The following is an 18456-nucleotide window of genomic DNA, read 5'->3' as shown; positions in this document are numbered from 1 at the left end:
AGGGGCAACAAACCTAATGTGAGCCTAGTCACTGAGTTTGAGGCTAGACTCTCACCGGCGTCCCTCCTAACCCTAACCGAGTGGACTATGATTTCAATAGGCGCAGCCTGCGTAGGTGCAGTTTCAAACGCTGCTGGCGGCTAAATTCTCGTCTTTTCCCGCTATATTTTGTGTTTCATGGTACATGTATGTTCCCGAGGACATTGAGAAAGCATTGTGCCACATTTAAAAAAACAAAAAAAGTAAAAAAAGAATAAAAATCTAAGCTATTTTTGTTGGGTAAACGCGCGACAGAACGAATGCGACTGGAATTAATAGTTCTATTATAGTTATTTGTTTTTTTCTTGCGATAAGTTTTGACGGCACCGCGGGATTCGCCGCATGTGAAACGACAAAGGGCTTTGCTGTCAAAAATAAATTGCAACAGAAGAGGGCCGAAAGGCATGCATTTTTCACGCTCACAAATAACGTGTTTACCGATGGACAGGACACGGACATACAATTGAGGAAGTGTTAACATTCGTACGTACCACACGATGCAGCGTTATCCGAAACGAATTTATTTGAGAAAGATCTCAAATAACACAGTCACAGTCGACGACAGTCACATCTTGACGATCGGACGGAATCCGGGATGACTTCGTTTTGGGGCACGTCTTGGGGAGAGCTTCCTTTTTTCACAACCGCACCAAGGCAAAGAAACAAACGTGACTGACCCGTTTCTCACCCCAACCCGGACAACTGTTTTTGGAGATGGCTGAGGATTTTACGCGGATTATCTCTGGGAGGGGGGAGAACGATGTTCGCAAAATCGCGTCGAGGGTCGTTCGACGTCCTTCACGTCTTTCGTTTCCCGTGAATGTCGAGCAGAAAAGCTTGAATGGCAGGCACTTACCAGCCTTATTTCTCACAATGGAAGATAACACAGAAAGGGTACGCAGCACGCATAAAAAGAATTAAGTGGAAACTTTCAAGTGGGGCGAGAAAACGTCGAATGCAAAAGCGCAAAAACGTAGGTAGAGAACCGCGCTGAGCGGGTCTTCACAGTCCCAGAGAGTGGCAGAAAATTTCTAGCTGATAGAGGGCGCGAGAGTCGCACCAACCGCATCAGCATCAGCAACATGGCGGCGGCCTAGGAGCGGTTTTTGGAAAGGTGTATACGCTCTCTGCTTTTTGTAAACTTGCAGTTTCGCCAGTGACATCTTTAACTTTAATTCGTTTATAAAACTACTTTGGCCCCTTACCTGATATGATAACAAGATATAAATTGCACCTGCCCGAGGTGCGGGCATTTTTGAATAGAAAAAGAGGGCAAACACACTGTCGTTCCCATTTCCCAATTCACTCGAAACGGGAACTAACCAAGCTGAACATGTTTAAATAAAAAATTCTTTTCTCAAAACAATTTTTGCTTTCCTGGCGATTTTTATAACACCACTCTGAGAGAATACATGTATTTTATTTTAAGCCGAGACTGCAGCCAAAGCTACAATCGCGAGACAGCCCTCGCTCCTGGCTTTGAAATGGATCACAGACATACAGGTGGCTGGTGATGAATCTTTCGCCACCAATCCTTAAACGGCTCTTTGTTTGTTCAAAAGCATTCTGCGAGGCCATGTTGACGTTGGCACTACCACTTCGTCTTGTTCCGTTGAGTGGGTACGGAGTTTTTGCGTTCCTAAAAAAGCCCAGTGCCGACACTAGAGGCCCAGCACTCTCGAAGGGTTTGTCAACGTCCTCCGTGAGAGCTGGCAATAGGCCCTTGCAACGAAGTATTAGGTGCTCAGCCAATTCTCCGTCAGCCTCACACACACGGCATAGGGTGGGCTCCACGGTTATTTCGAACCGCTGCCTCTAGACTAGAGTACGAAAAGCACCCGCACGTGCCTCAAACAGTAGGCAGCAGCCGAAGCTGTTGTCGTACAGATCTGCCTCAGACGTCATTTTATTTATTTATTTATTCAAGGTACCTCGCTGCGCCTATGAAGGCATTATAGCGAGGGGGGGGGGGGGGGGGTGCGAGTACAGTTGAGCAAAGGTACAAGAACAAAAGGCACATGACATGAACACGCAAAACAAAATTTCAATGTTTATATTGTTCTTGAAGGGGCACGAGCAACAAGACATCAAAAACAATCTGAAAGGTCACTATTTAATATTCTATTGAAGAACAGAGATGTACACGCCTGTTTATTAACTCTTCGGGTAGCGAGTTCCAGTCGCTTGTTGTGGAAGGAAAGAAAGAGTTCTTAAAAACTTCAGTCCTGCACTGGTACTTTCTCACTTTTTTTTTTTTTTTTTTGAGTGGTCTCTCCTTCCGGGGACGTGAAGTGGGGAGGCAGCATATAGTTGTTTTTATTTACACCAAGGTAGTTATGAAAAATGCTATGATAGAATTTCAGTCGCATGAAACGTCTTCTGTGGGCTAATATGATTAAATCCAATTCTCTTTTCAAATCGCGAGCACTTGATATAAAATTCTAGTTGCCTGTTATAAACCTGGCTGCTCTGTTTTGAACTTTTTCTAGTTCATTAACCAGATATGCCTGACTAGGGCACCAGGAGACATTGGCGTGCTCTAAGATAGGTCTGATGTATGTTAGGTATAGCGTCAATTTAGTGTTTTGTGAACCATCTTTAAAATTGCGTTTTACAAAATTAAGCATGCGAGTTGATTTTGCAGTTACATAGTCTACGTGTTTTGTCCAGGTAAGGTTTTCCGAAAGGTAATACACCAAGGTATTTTACGTTTGGTACGGTAATTGCAAGAGAATTTCCGCTGATGTTATAGGTGAAGAGGACAGGCCTACCCTTACGCGTGAAATGCACATGATTACACTTTGCTGTATTTAGTTTCATGCCCCGTGTATCACACCACGCAGAGATACGGGAGGTATCATATTGTAATGCACAGCAATCTGCGATGTCACGGACCTCGGAGTATACAACACAGTCATCTGCGTAAAACCTTATTCTTGAATTCAATGAGTGGGTGATATCGTTAATAAAAGTCAAAAACAAAAGTGGACGCAGCACGGACCCTTGTGGTACTCCGGATGTAACCACTATATCGCCTGACTGTTTGCCTTTGATTAAAACGGATTGCTTTCTCTGGTGCAAGTAATCGATCAGCCATGCGAGAACGTAACTCGGTAAATTTAATCTTGAAAGTTTATGGATGATAAGCGCATGAGGTACTGTATCAAAAATTTTTTTTTTTTTTAAAGATCAAGGAATGTGCAATCTACTTGAAGCAAATTATCAAATGAGTATGCCGATGAAGTTAAACCAGCTGTGTCTCGCATGAATAACCTTTCCTAAAACCATGTTGCGCCGGAGTGAGATAGCTGTTCTTGCATAAGTGATCGAAGATATTGCTGTATATTATATGTTTCATAAGTTTAGAGCAGGTACAGAGAAGAGGGATGGGTCTATTGTTTTGATTAACATTTTTCGGACCATCCTTGTGTATTGGTACGATATTTGCTTTTTTTTCCATTCACCAGGAAGCCTTCGACTAGAAAGCGATTTTTGAAACAAAACTTCCAAATATGATGAAATGATCCCGGAACATTCAGTGAGAATGCGGATGGGTATGCGATCGGGACCGCCTGCTTTCTCGGTTTTTAGTCCATTACTCATTTTCAAGATTTTGTCATAAGAAATATTAATTTAGTCCATGCGTTCTAGCAACATATCAGGAGAAGGCAGGTATTCTTTAGGAACTACGGTCGAAAATACAGATTGGAAGTACCTGTTTTTTTTTTTTTTTTTTTTTATTGGAAAGAACAACAGAGAGTTTAGCCAAACACGTAGTCTGGCAGGCTACTCTGCATGGGAAGGGAGGCGGGAAGAAAGGTTGCAGAAGAATGCAGAAATGCAGGGAAGGCAGGGATACAGGTTCAGATTTTCACATATCAGTCATAGGGTTGTAATGCTGAAGACACCAACACACACCGTCACAGATGAAGAAACGAAACGTCGTTGTACCGCAGAAACACTGAGTCATTGCTCACTATTGTCCATAAACACACACGATATAAATGAGTTAGTGTTCACTTTCAGTTCACGTCGCCTCACGTAGGCTGTACGTATATAGTTAAACGATTCCAGGTAAAGTTAAAGTTGGTCTATCAGCCCAGTTTCTTCGAGAAAGTTTGTAAACGCGTCTAATGGTCCTCGTTGCTTATCTTGCGGCTTCCAAGTTTCTAGCATGTTTTTAAAACTGTAAGCTTCGCCATAAAGTTGTTGTGAGGTGGCCTGTAGTGTCCACCTCGCGTCATCGAATTTAGAGCAACTTGTAAAAATGTGATTGAGATCTTCGGGTATACCACACTGTTGACAATTCGGGCTAGCCGCGTGGCCATACCTAAATCTTTGGAGATTTGTATATGCGACATTAAGACGTATGCGGTGGTAAAGGGTCTCGAGCTTCCTTGGTAAATGTTTTGGAGATATTCCTTTTAGAGAAGGATCGATTCTGAAAAGTGGCTTGTAATGATAGTCTGGTGACTTCCAAAGTTTTCTAAATTCCTCTCTACCAAGTGACATAATTAACGATCGAGCGTCTGTTTTCGTAAAAGGTACGGTGTCCGTGGTTTGTAATAGGTGACCATTAGAGGCAGCAGCATCTGCAGCCTGATTTCCAGCTATTCCGGTGTGCCCCGGAATCCACTGGAATACCACATCATGCCCGCTTCTTTTGAGCTCTGCGTAGCTAAACAAAAGCTCCAAACACAAGTGTGGGTTGGATGAAGAGGTGAGGGAATGCTTTAATGACTGCAGCGCAGCCCGTGAGTCTGTCAAAATTGCCCACTTTTGTGAAACTGTTTGAGAGTGGATGAATTGGAGTGCCATCTTAATTCCGTGTAGCTCCGCAGTTGTTGAAGGGACATTGTGTGACAGCTTGAAGCTACGGGTTGTATTGAGAGTTGGTATAACTATTGCAGAGGCTGATGTACTAGTACGTGTAGAGCCATCTGTGTATATATGCACACGGTCAAAGTATGCATAGTGAATATGACTGAGCGTCAATTGAAGTTGAATTACTTGTGACTGTGCTGCTTTTTGGATGAGACCTGGCACATTCATAAAAACTTCTGGGATATGCAGTGTCCAGGGAGGGCAGGATGGGGTTTCATAATACTTGGCTGAAGGAGGAATATTCTTTTGCAGTTCATCCACGGCTTTACCGAACCCAGAGCTTGGTCTTTCACGATTCAAATTTATGAGATAATGCCGCTTGTGTCGAGATTTGTGCCTTAGGTGTATTCTTAACGTTTCTTGCATGCGCATTGTTGTCAAAGGAAGTGCTCCAGCTTCTGCAATTGTGCCAACATTTGAAGTTCCACCAGGGACGCCAAGACAAATTCTTAAAGACTTATTTGCCTCTGCCTGCAGACTCCTAAAGTTCGTGGCAGAAATGTTCTGCAAAACTGGTAGGCTGTACCTGATGAGAGAATTAATTAAAGAGTCCTGTAATTTCAGCATAGATGTGCAAGACTTGCCCCAAGTCCTTCCTGTAAGGCAGCGAAGGATATTGGACGCGGAACCAAGCTTCGATTTAAGGTATTTTATATGTGGTGTCCAGGTCAGGTTTTTATCGATTAAAAAACCGAGAAACCTATGTGTTGGTAGGTATGGGATGAGATTTCCAGCAAGGACTAAAGGAAAACGTTTCATCGACATTCGTGTGAACGCCATGGCCACAGTTTTTTCGGGAGATAGGCACATTCCCCGTTCTCGTAAATATAGGCTGATTTCAGCAAGAGCGTGCTGAAGTCTCCGCTGGCTGACGAAACGATTAGCGTGTGTCGACCACATACAGATATCATCGGCGTAAATCGAAAGCTGAATATGCCTAGGGAGCTTCCGGCGTAAGGATACAAGCGAAATATTGAAGAGCGTAGGACTTAGTACTCCTCCTTGTGGTACACCTCGCCCCACTGTGTGGTCTTCCGTGTCTCCGTCAACTGTCTGCATAAAGATAGTTCGCTCTTTAAGGTAGTCTTTCACCCAGTTAAAAACATTCCCCCCAAAACCATGCTCAGCCATTGCAGACAAAACTGCTTCGTGCGTGATGGAATCGAAGGCCTTTTGGATATCTATGAAGATAGCTAGAGTTTTGCTTCTATCGGCAATGCCTTGCTCGACCGAACTAACCAGATCGACTACGCTGTCTGTGGCAGAACGTCCAATACGAAATCCAGACATTTCTTCAGGATACAACTTGGATTTTTCGATGTACCATGTCATTCTTGAGAGGATCATTCGCTCCATTATTTTGCACACGCAACTGGTTAGCACGATTGGTCGAAATGATCCCAGGTCAAGAGGTGAACGTCCAGGTTTCAGAACGGGGATGATCTTGCCTCGCTTCCAATCTCGTGGAAGCACGCCTGTAGAAAATGATTGGTTATAGTATTCGAGTAGTCTGCGTTTTGAGTGCTCATTCAGCCGTGAGAGTGCCGAGTAGGTTATTGCGTCAGGACCAGGTGACGATTTCTTTTTTGAGTCCTGTAGTGCATGACTCAGCTCTGCAAGAGTAAAGGGACAATCGAGAAAGATTTCGTTTGATGACGGTGAATGAACAACATGGCGTTTTGGACATTGGATATAGCTTGAGCTTCGAGTAACAAGGCGACAAAATGCCTCAGCAATTTCAATATCTGTAGATCTCTCACGCAATGCGAGGGCCCTAAATGGGTATTGTTGTTGAGCAGGCGCTCTGATTCCGCGGATCACTCTCCACAGTTGAGACAGATGTTTCTTTGCATCTAAGGATGAGCAGAGCTCTCTCCATCGACGTCGGCTAAGAGCGTCAAGATGTTTGCGTACCTTTTTTTGTGCTCTCCGGACATTGCGGTAGTCCTCAGGATCTTTTGTGCGTCTAGCTTTTCTTTCTGCTTGTCTGCGGATTGCCCGTAACCTTTCGTACTCTATGTCTACCTCTGTTCGATTGAAAGGCAGGGTTATTTTCCGAGTCGCCTGCAATATGCAGTTTGTTAGGGAAGGCAATAGCTGATCATTGGTTGTTGTTGCTGTAATTAAATCACTGGCGAGCGTAGAGAACTTGTCCCAATCAGTAACAGATATAGAATGTGGTTTTCTGCTTTTGTCAAAGCCACGGACAAACGTCAGGACCGGCATGTGGTCACTTCCCCTGGTCTCAAGATCAGTTGACCAGGCAACATGTTTGACATAGCTAGCTGACACAAATGTCAGATCTAGAACGCTACTGACAGTTTCTCCTCTATAAAAGGTTGGACTCCCGTCATTCAACAGGACTAAGTTCAAACTTTCTGCGAGTTCACTGATCTGGCACCCTCTTTGGTCGTTCCGGACGCTACCCCAGAACTCATGATGGGCATTAAAGTCACCGCATAAAAAATGCGGAGAGGGGGTACTCCGAAGAAGAGTCTCGACGCGTTTTGAATCAAAAGCTGCCCGAGTCTCAGTGTAAGCGGAGATGACAGTTATATTTTTGTTTTTGTCGTTAACAATGGCACAAACGTATTCATTTGTGTCGTGGGGGGCTACTTCAACTTCAGCATAAGTAAGATCTTTTCTTATTCCCAGTATGGCGCGGCTGTTTCCGCATGTTCTCTTTGATGTGATAAACGTGTATCCCGAAATTTTAAAATTTGAATAATCGCTAATCTTAGGTTCCGTTATAGCTAGTACAGGAAAACGGTACTTGAAAACAAGTTGTTTAAAATCAGAAAGTTTTGATCTGAGTCCATTTGCATTCCATTGAAATACCGTTGTTGCACTCAAACTATCTTGAAAACATTCTACTTTATCCAGGCAAAAAGGAGAGGACTGATTAAATCAAGTCCTTTCTGGATCATTTTAGCCCATTCTGATTGCTGAGTATTTAAGAAACGACTTATGATATCAATTATGATTCTGAGGGCAGAGCTGAATATGGACTCGCCGTCATTCGCGATATTTGGCTCAGAAGTACAGCTTACTGGTTTCGCGGTTTTCTCACGTGCATTCAAGTACTCTCTATGTGGAGTTTCGGAGGAGGTTCCTTTTATAGGTGGTGGTGGTGAGATAGAGTGTATGGTGTCGTTCTTCAATACAGGTGCCGACTGAGGTTCTACCGATTTCAAGGAGTCACTGTACGTGCGCTTCACAGCATTCTGGCTCAAACTCTGGTTGACTTGGACGTCTTCTTTGCTGGTTGATGGGAGGGAAGGAAAGTCATTCAGATCGCGTGGTTGGGACTGTTGGTTCTGGTGGGTTGTCTCGTGTTGAACGTGAGCCTGTGAGTTATTCGATACTGTTGTGTGGCCTTGTCTTCGAACTTCTGCTAGCCTTTTTTGTTCGATCCGTTTCGGGCACCCTTGAGCTAGCGCCTCATGACAGCTTCCACAGTTAATGCATTTTGGCTCTACAGATTCGCAGGCATTTCGATCGTGTTTTCCTCCACATCGACTGCAAATTGTTTCGCGGAAGCATGCAACAGTCTTGTGGCCGTAGCGGCCACAGTTTGTACACTGTAAAGGGCGTTCTTCGAAGGGAAAGACTCGATAGCGGACACGAGAAAGAAGAGCGTAATCCGGCAGTTGTGTGGTTGCAAACTGTACCTTCACAACGGATGATTTTCCAAGTCTTCGGGCATGCAGAATGGGCACTGGTTCGGCACTCAGCTCATCTTGTAGTTGCATGTCGGTGATCTCTTGATCTACGCCTTTTATGATACCTACTGCTGCTGAGCGTGGACACGGTTCATAAGCCCTCACGTCTACTTGGCATAGTGTGGTAACCTTGAGAAGGAGTTTCGTTGCGTAGGCGTTACGAGTATCAACCGCTATCAGATTTAGTCGCTTGTTGGGGCGGATCATTAGGATACATTCCTGACATATTGTCTCCAGCGCTTCCGAAAGTTTTAGGCTACTTAGTTTGGTAAGACAGACAGCAGGATTTGCGGGTATAAAAATGACAGTCAAACCTGTCTCTTGAAGTTGATTCACCTCCCCGTTGTTTTCGTGCTGACACTTCCGCTTCCGTGACGTGTAGACAGTGAAGCCATCGTCGTCGGCGTTCGAAGAAGCTTGCATGTGATCCATGTTGACTTGTGGCTCACGCTGCGCAGGAGTGATGTTAGCAGACTGTGAGTCTTCATTGTTGAATGTACCTGGCGGCTTGGTTGCTTGACTGCATGGGTCCACCGAGTATAAATGGTCCATAGGTTCTTCGGTGGGAATCAGAGGTGTCTGACCATTTTGTGTGTTCTCGTCCATTGCGGTCTTCTTCAGAGCCCTTGGTCTCTGGGCCTGAGTCCGGAATGCTCTTTTTTGGCCTCAAACTCTCAAAAATAGGCAGTTGGTTCAGCAGTTTACGAAAAAAAATTTAGGACAAGCGGTCTGGAACGTCCTTCGCTCACTTACTCTTCGTCGTCCTCCTCCAAGTACCTGTTAAAAAGCGTCGCTTTTTCTTCCTCTTCTGCGACTAGTTGTCCGCAGTTAACGATTGGGGGAATTCCGAGTGCTACTTTATTTTTTTGATTTTACATATTTCCAGAGCTCTTTTGTGTTTTTCCTCAGTTTATCCTTTAAAGCCCTTAAAATCTGAGTTTACATTCACCCGATTTATATTTGAATTCCTTACATAAGACCGTTAGTTGTGAAAAAGAGGCAGAGTCGTTCTTTTTTCCTTTCTTTGCGATATTTCAAATATACTTGCCTTTTCCTTTTAGTCAAGGAGCGTAGTTCGGCATTCATCCACGGTTTGTCTTTACGTCGACTAGGGACGAATACTGCGACTAAATAATTAACTTTATTCCTAAAAAGATTCCGAAGAGTCTCAACATCAAGGTGATGGGAGAGCTCTTTAAACTCAGAGAAATAATAGACAGTTTTAGTATAGCGCTGCTGGATCTTACGTACGCAATACGCACTAGTATAGCGTACGCTAAAAATGACCTGCTCGAACCGAATTTAGTTGTGCGTTACGTTTTCGAGTGAACACCGCACATGAATTCCGCGTGCTTATAGCGCAACCATGCTCCTGGAAAGAAATATTGAAAAAGAAAAAGTGTCGAAACATTTTATTTCAGATTAAACCTAAACCAAGCCCCAGCTGCCTCGTCAAGCGCGCTTTTCTGCTTGGTACAGAGGCTACGAGTACGAGTGCGTAGCCAAATTCGATCACGGAGCCTCCGTCAGTCGTCCCGTGGGAACGGCATCTTTTATCAATGCTATCGCGGAATGAAATTCATGACCCTGATGTCCAGTGCATAGCGAGAACTTCGGCGATTTTTTTTAGAGTCCGTCCGTCGGCGATGAACTGTGGGAATAGGCTTAGCGTTGAGCAGATCGCAGCGTCGACACACACTGCGAGCGGCGAACATTTCCACTGTGCACTCCTTCAGTTGCAGGGCGGTCTGATTCGACCGCGGTAGGTCCCAGAAAGAATCGCCGAGCTGAACACCACGCAATTTCACGTAACACAGAACTTCGAAAACACCACGTCGCCCTTGCTGCGCCAGTCAAGGCAACCGCCATCTTGAAACTGACGCTCTCGTTGGGTCCGAGATCTCTCGAGAGCGTCCCGCAAGGCCCGCTAGACAGCAACGCAAAATCAACAGCGTTGCGTGCGTACGCAATACGTTAGCCCTTCTATTGCGTTCTGCGCATGCGCACTCACGACCCGCAATCTCCTTGCGTACGCAAAGCTATAGCGTACGGTAAACTAAAACTGTCTAATGTCGGAGATCATTTGAAATGCCCTCATAATTACCGCGGTCACAGAAAAAACTTTTCTGGGTGGGTTCGACCCTTTATTTTCGCACCTGCTGGTTATAACTCCTCCTACTATAAGTTCGTGATCGCTAATCCCAGGAATCCTAGAGAGAGAAGACATAACACGTTTGTTATTACTACAAAGCAACTCCAACGTGCTGGCCCTCGTTTTACCTAGCCTTGTCGGGAATGACACATGCTAATAGAGCTCAAAACTGGAAACAAAAGTGAGAAACGTCTTGTACGCAGAAGAAGTATTTAGCGTCGTGGGTTGACCGTCTGCCCACTCCACATCAGGAAAGTTAAAATCACCACCGAGCACAAGGTCGCCTTGATCGGTGGATGACGATATATCAAAAAGAGGGAACATTGCAGTTTCATCTGAACCAGGAGGCCTATAAAAAGAGCCTACAGCAATGCATTCGCCATTTTCTAGTAAAATCTTACACCATGCCGATTCACAATTCAGACCATCAACCTTGATCTCAAAACTTTGCAGGCTGTCATGAACTAAAAGAATGACGCCACCGCCATATTTGTTTCTATCTCGGCGGTATGCAACATAGTCCGAGGGGAACACTTCAGCATCGCTAATGGAATCTTCCAGCCAGGACTCCGTACCAATAACAATACTATACACCAACTCATGTTTACAAACAAACCGGAGCGCCCCTAGCGGACGCCACCGGCGCCGCGCATGCGCGATGGGGGTGTGGGCAAGAAGCTCGCCGTCGCCCATAAACAAACCATTGAAATGCGATGTTGTCGGCGTCGGTGTGAGCCCCCGCGCTCTTTTTGGCGTTGGAATTGTTGATTCTACGTCCTCCTAACGATGTCTGACTACTTGAGCGGCGTCAGCGAAATTACCGAAGCTCGCTACACCGCAAAACTTCGCGTGAATTATCTGACATGCGGCGATTCATTCCGCGTGGACGCCGCAGAATGGACGCTAAAACCTGATTCACATGATGAGATTTCGCTCGCAATTTTCAGTAGCGACGTCGCTCGGACTGCAAAAGCGTGAGCCGTAGCTGAGATGTCGACGTCGATACTGAAAATCGCAAGCAGAATCTAACCAAGCGAATCAGGCATAACAAGTCGGTGATGGCCACTGGTAACAATGATCAACATCTCCTTGTATCTACTGTTTACGTCCAGCCCGCTTACCAACCTTCAAACTTAAGTCTTTTGAGGCCTGCACTTACTTCTTATCGCAAGTACCAGGCCCACGTTTGGTCTACGGGCCGGTGTCCTCTAAAAGAGCAGACGACAAGCAGAAACGTTTGAAAGAGCAGACGACAGTTCGAACGATCAGGCGGCCGTTTGAACTTGAAGACGCACTGAACGTAGTCCGCAGGTGGTCCGTACAACTTGGCGATTTTCCGGCGCACATTTTGGAACAAAACAAATAAGTTGGATGACCAGAAGTATCCGTGAATTCATCCCAAAATGCTTCCCGCCCAAGCAATCGTGGTCCGACGGCGTCTGGTTTTCCCTTTTCACGGCACATATCCGCATTCTCGGACGAACCGAGCGCATGAAAACTGACCTTCAAATCTTTCTCGACACTTTTGGTACAGCCCCAGTCGCAGCATTTTGACAAGAAGGCAGGTTTTTGTCTGGTTCCTTTCAAAACAACGCAGGAACACACGTCTCACATGGGCACTTCCGCCCACAGCCCCGGACCGGAAGTGCGTCCGACGCGCCACCACCGCGGCGTGACGTAACAGAGATGAGTTCGTGTATAGACTTAGTCAGGGTAATGACGTCAGCCAAGTCTTCCACTTTATTTTTCACACTGCGCTCACATACGGTTTTTGGCTTGCGCCCAGTTTTCGGCGGTGGTTGCTATGCATTTATTTCCTTTACACATCCCTCACGGTTTTCATAGTAGAAATGCTTTCCGTTGATGATAAGTTTATCGAAACGCAACTTAAACGACTTTTGTCGTGATTTAGCAATATCTAGTAACTGCCTGCGTTTATATCTAACTTTATCTGAAAAATCTTCGCCGACTGAAAATTCACTATTTTTCGGCTTGAAGCCTCGGGACAGAACATGTTGTTTGACCTTAAAAGATTGGAAGTTTACGATTATAGGTCTGGATTTTTCTGGATTAGGGCGGCTGAGCCTATGCGCACGTTCAATGTCACTATCTGCCACGGTCACCCCGAGTTTATCTCTGCAAAACTCGAGTATTTTTGATTCTGATTGAAACCATGTTTCCTTAGGTTCGTCAGTGATACCATAGAAAAGCAAAATTTTTCTTCTTGACCTATTTTCTAGGTCATCTTGTTTGGAGCAGACCGCGGGAAGCTGGGAGGATAGTCTACTCGAGTGTGCGCCGACTTCTTGCATTTCGTCTTTAAAGCTGTTTAGCAAGGCAATTTCTGTTTCCACTGTCTTGAACTTCTCGTTTAGTGCTTCTATCTTCTTGTCGAGTAAAACCTGGTTTTTGTTTATTTCAGCCACTTGATTTAGAAGCATTTCTTGACCCTTGTCCAATTTTGGTAGTAAATCGACAGCTTTCAACAATTTCTGAATTTGACTATCCGTGAGAGGTCCAGGATTTAGTTCAACATCTCCAGAGATTATGACCACAAACGCGGCGTATGGATTCAGCAAAGCTGACCGACACCAAACACAGATTTCCAAAGACAATGGGGAGCGATGCCGGCTGACGTTTCCGCGAGCAACGAACTTCGTGGTACATGTAGGACTAACCTGTAGCAGAAGAAGGCGTAAGGGCGCTGCGTGCGTCATGCCGGCACCGAACCCCGTCGAAGAAGTGACTGCTATTTCTCTTCAACGTACATTGACAGCGTGGGCTTTCTTTTTCTTTTCCGCAGTTTCCTACTACTGTACGGTCCCCTGTTCGCGTACCCTGTTAATATACCCCCATTTCTTTTCTTTTTTTACGGTAATTGCCTCCTCGTGGTCACCGAAGAAACCAAACTTCTCCAGTTGGTAAAGACGTTCCTGCCATCGGGTTTGCAGAGAGGTCAGTTGCGTGTAGACGAATCAAACCTCTTCGCCATTGGCAGCGGTCCATGTGTCGAAGCCGACTGTCGTACCAAACCTTGCTGGTTGCCTCTCGTGCCTCAAAAGTCAGCCAGCCCAGGTCGCCCCGTAATGCCTCTTCGCCACCGTCCCATGGCAGCCCAGCGCCACACCTCTCGCTGTTTTCGCTCCAAGACGGTTCTCACTTTACCCGGCACACACGCTCCACTGCATTTGCAAATGGCAATCCGGGCACGACCACGGCCTTCCACATCTCCTGGCCCACTATGAATATATTATAGCATTATAGGCTGCGCTTTCGGAGCTCACCGTATGGTAGCTTGGCGGGGGCAAGTGTGATGCTCCGGGATACAGATAATCCACGTCGTTTGAAAACGTAACTTCTAGGTACTTGCACCTGTTTAAGAGGGGATAGTAGGGCAAACCAACGAAAAAAATGGATTTTTCTATTTTATTGTTAAAAAATTATATGCAGTTTGAGGAACAAAACCAGAAAGCGGCAAGATTGAACGAACGTTCCAAGCGAGATTCCAAGCCACTTCAATATGGTGCCAAAATCAGAGTTCTCTGGCTATTTACCATTGTGGCGAGACATAAAATTAATACTACAATATTGTAATTTAAAAAAAATGAAAGACGTTTGCAGCTCCCTGTAATATTGAATTAGAACGCAGCTCTTGAGTAGGAGGAGGGGAGGGTATGCCCCTCCTCCCCCTCCCCTCCTTCTCTCCTGCTCCTCTCCCATTTAGCGGGGAATTTTCGCTAGAATTCCCGCTAAAGTCAATGGAGAAAGTTCCCCGCTAAATTTAGCGCGGAAATTTAGCGGACAAAATTTCTCTCTAGATTTAGCGGAAACATTTCCCCGCTAGTTTAGCGGGGAAATTTTTTTCGCTAAATCTAGCGAGAAATTTTATCCGCTAAATTTAACGAAAAAATTCTCTCCACCTCCCTCGTGACGCTCGTGACGTCATTATGGGAAACGTCCCATAGTGCAACGCGCGGTTATGCGGGGCCGACGGCGACGCCGACGCCGCTCAGGCCGGAAACGGGCGCCTAAAAGACAAAACAGCGCAAAGACGAGGACAAAGTAAAAGCTGACCGATAGGACACAGCGCTGACTCTCAACTGAAGATTTATTTATTTTAGCATTCAGTATAACTAGCAAACATGCCACAGAAAATAAATCAAGGAAAAACTAAAAAAATATTGAGCCATTCCACTCTGTGAAGGTGGACACAGACGTGACACAAAATTTTTGAACAAAAGTACGAACACATTTATACATGATCGTCAGCGGTGGTGTTTGCCGCCCGCCGCCGCCGCTGACATTCTCGTTGCCGTTCCCGCCGTTGCTCTTCGGAAGTCCGGACTATACGCGGCCTCCCCCTTACGACGAAAAAAGTGGGATTGAAAATGGAGAACGGCAAATTGTCTTTCTGTTTACTTATATACATTCGCGTGGACGACTATGCCCGCCCCGAGGAGCCGGAGGAAACTAGACACGCGCGACGTACGGGACCGCCAGCCGGCCGGAGAGTAGACACGCGCGACGGTGCCACCACCCCGGGAGATCGGAAGGAAACTGGGCACGGAAGGGCTTGGAACGACGACAAAGAAAGAGCGCTGCGAGTTTTTGTTGACGACCATGAAAAATCCACGCAACCCTTGCCATAAACAGCTGCACCGTAAAAATGCAAATCACGTGTTCAATACGAAACCGCCACTGGTTTGCTCTCCTATCTACAACTATTGCCCTATTTATCTGAAAGGACGAGCGACCGGGTGCTAACACAATCTGGTCCAGGATAGACCGGTGGGGAAAAGAGAGCCGAATGGGCGACCGCATTGTGTCCCCCTCGGTTTTCTCTTTTTCTGTGGCGCCATCTATGTGGAGCACCGCGAACTTTCACTCCGGGTGGGCGATCTGTGGAGACTGGCTAAACTGACGGAGATAGTTTCTCGTGGATTTTTAATGGAGGACTGTCGTGCTCTCGGTTTATTTTGCGCACTCTCCCATAGAGTTCCATGCAAATCCGATTCCGATTTTTTTCTTCTCGCCGCAGCGTCATCTGTCGCAAATCGGGGGTACCCGCTAGCAGACGAGTGCAGAATCCGGTCACGGCGCTGCGGTAGGCTTCTATGGGCCGTTTCCCCACCTGTCTATCTTACACCCTGATCTGGTCCCAGTCTTGCGATGTCACGAGCTTCTAGAATTTCAAGCGTGACTCTGTCTTTAATTTAAAACAAGTGGTTTTATTATTATAAAACCACTTGGCGTTTGTTGAAGACTGGGACGCAACCGAAATCTCTGTGGTGCACCCCGAGTAGAACCGACATAACTTTAAAAGCGTTATATCTGTGTTCTCTTAGCCGACCGTTGACGCATCTTCCTGTTTGACCGACATAACGACGGCTGCAAGATAATGGAATGGAATAGACCACTCCCTGCACAGAAGCTAGGAATTGATTTTGGTGTTTTTTTAGTGCACTCGATCTTATTTTTAACATCTGAATTAACTTTTCTGCAAAGCCCGGCCAGCTTGTTTGGTGCTGAGAACACTGCCTCAACTCGCACGCGGCTTCCCACTTTCTACAGGTTATGTGAGATACCGTGCAGGTACGGTACAACAGTGACATTTTTATTCACTTGTCTAGTCTTCAAAGTGGAGTTACTACGCCTTTTCTTTCGTAAGGTCTCAGACTAGACAGCGAATAAAAATGTCACTGCTGTACTTTGTGAATAAAAAAATAAGTGAATAAAAATGTCACTGAAGCAGATTGTGTCAGCGTCCCGTCGCTCGTGCTTTCAGATAAAGAGCGGCAGTACTTGGAGCGAGGAGGCAAACCAGTGACGGTGTTGTATTGAACACGTGATATGCATTTTCTTGTGTTTTTCCTCGATTCATTTGGTGTGGCATGTTTGCTATTTATACTGGATGATAGCATAAATAAATCTTTACAATTGAGAGTCAGCGCTGTGTCGTGTCGGTTACATTTTTCTTTGTTCTCGTCTTTGCGCTGTTTTGTTTTTAATTATGTCTGCATACCAACTAGCCTCAGCTTCTACGTTAATCCAATATGGAATATCGTCCACACTCAACCTTTGGCTGTCAAGTATCCTTTTGACAGATCCGGCGAATTGTACCACAGTGCGGCTGGGAGCTACGCCGCAGCAGGGCCGTAGGAGGTGTCACTACTATATTCTATCGGACTACTTACTGTGACAGTCAAAGTTACGGGAGTCCGTGCTTGAGAGCCGCTTGGTTCATCTTGATCGGTGTGTCCACAATCCTCTTGCGGGAGCCAAGACATCTCTGCCTTTAGGCTTCTGCTTTTCGACGCAGATACAGATTGCTTTAAAGCGCGTTCTTTTCGGGCTTTTTCGGTGCAGGTAGCCATAGGAGTAATTGATATGGCGCGATGTAACTAAATTTCAAATAGGGAGCACGTCGCCAATACAAATTTAAAGCAACGATGACATCTGTTCGTTCAGCGTGCACCGCCTTTTTCGGACAATAGCAAGACATGTTTGAAAGTTGAAATTTTACGGACCATCTCTCTACGAGGATTTTTTTATATATATATTTTTTTTTAATTTTCACTGTGATAAGACGGGAGGAATTTTTAGAATGACGTATCGTGCTCATTTCTGTACGGTGCAAGCGTTCTTGTTAACACAGCAGGCATTGTTTTAACTGTGCATGGCAACTTTTTACGCTGTAGGTGCACCAGGTGTGGACTATGCACCCCGTGCGGATTATCTGAAGAAAAATTCCCCTTTCTCAGCCAGTTTGCCTCTGCGGGCTGTACACCGGGTGTGAACAGTGACGCATTTTCCGGCGTACTGCCCGGAAAATGCGTCACTGCTCAATGTTTAAATAAACACGAAAACGACTAGTGGCTATTACTTTTAGCTTGTTGTGTAAATGAGGGATTGGCGCGCGAGTGTGAGAAAGACGAGTGTCATTGTTTGTAAAGAAGCACACGGCGACTTTACAAATAGGTCGTGGAGAAGCCTGTCACTCCGGTCAGGGAGTTTACCCTACACAAATCTAAAAGGCGCTTCTTTCATCTCCCCCCTGAGCGTGATCTGTGCAGAATGCATTCGCAATACGCAAGGTGTTGAATTTTAATTCCAACAGATCGATGTTAGAAAATCTGTGAAAGGTAGTTCAACGCGGTTTGAGCAGGTGGGTTATACAGCCAGGGCGACATCTAAAACAACAAAGTCAGTCATTTTTTATAAGGATTTGGAGCAGGTGGCAAGTGCGAGGTTGTGCAAGAGTTTCCATTTGTGCAACAGGCGCTAAAAATTCGAAAACGCGGATGAAAAAAAAAAAAAATTCACCGAATTACCGCCAGCGTTGTGCCATGCACGAGCGGCGATACATTTAACGCACCCCCACGCTTATCATGTGATCCAAATCCTCCTAAAATTCACTAATCTAGTGGTTTTAAAGCACGCTTATCAAGTTTCTAATTGGAACTAAATGTTTCTTTTCACTAATTAAAAAGTTAATTAACACATTTTAGTTGAGCAATGTTTTTATTGTGACGGTTAACTCCCTGTGTTACGTCCGCCGGGCCATATAACTCACCCGCACAGACCGCGTTAGTGTAGTTTTCGTGATACGTTTAAAATAAATCTGTTCGAATTAAAATCAAACACTACGTATGTATGCGC

General features: G+C 45.5%; 1 pseudogene; it reads right to left on the bottom strand.

Annotated features, from left to right (window-relative positions):
- Nucleotides 1-12599: 12599 nt before the first annotated feature.
- LOC115322903 lies at nt 12600-17299 on the bottom strand (annotated as a pseudogene).
- Nucleotides 17300-18456: the final 1157 nt, after the last annotated feature.

Source organism: Ixodes scapularis, unplaced genomic scaffold, assembly GCF_016920785.2.
Source record: "Ixodes scapularis isolate PalLabHiFi unplaced genomic scaffold, ASM1692078v2 PGA_scaffold1__304_contigs__length_218370807, whole genome shotgun sequence".
NCBI classification, from domain to species: Eukaryota; Metazoa; Arthropoda; class Arachnida; order Ixodida; family Ixodidae; genus Ixodes; species Ixodes scapularis.
This window is presented reverse-complemented; position numbering and strand designations above follow the sequence as displayed.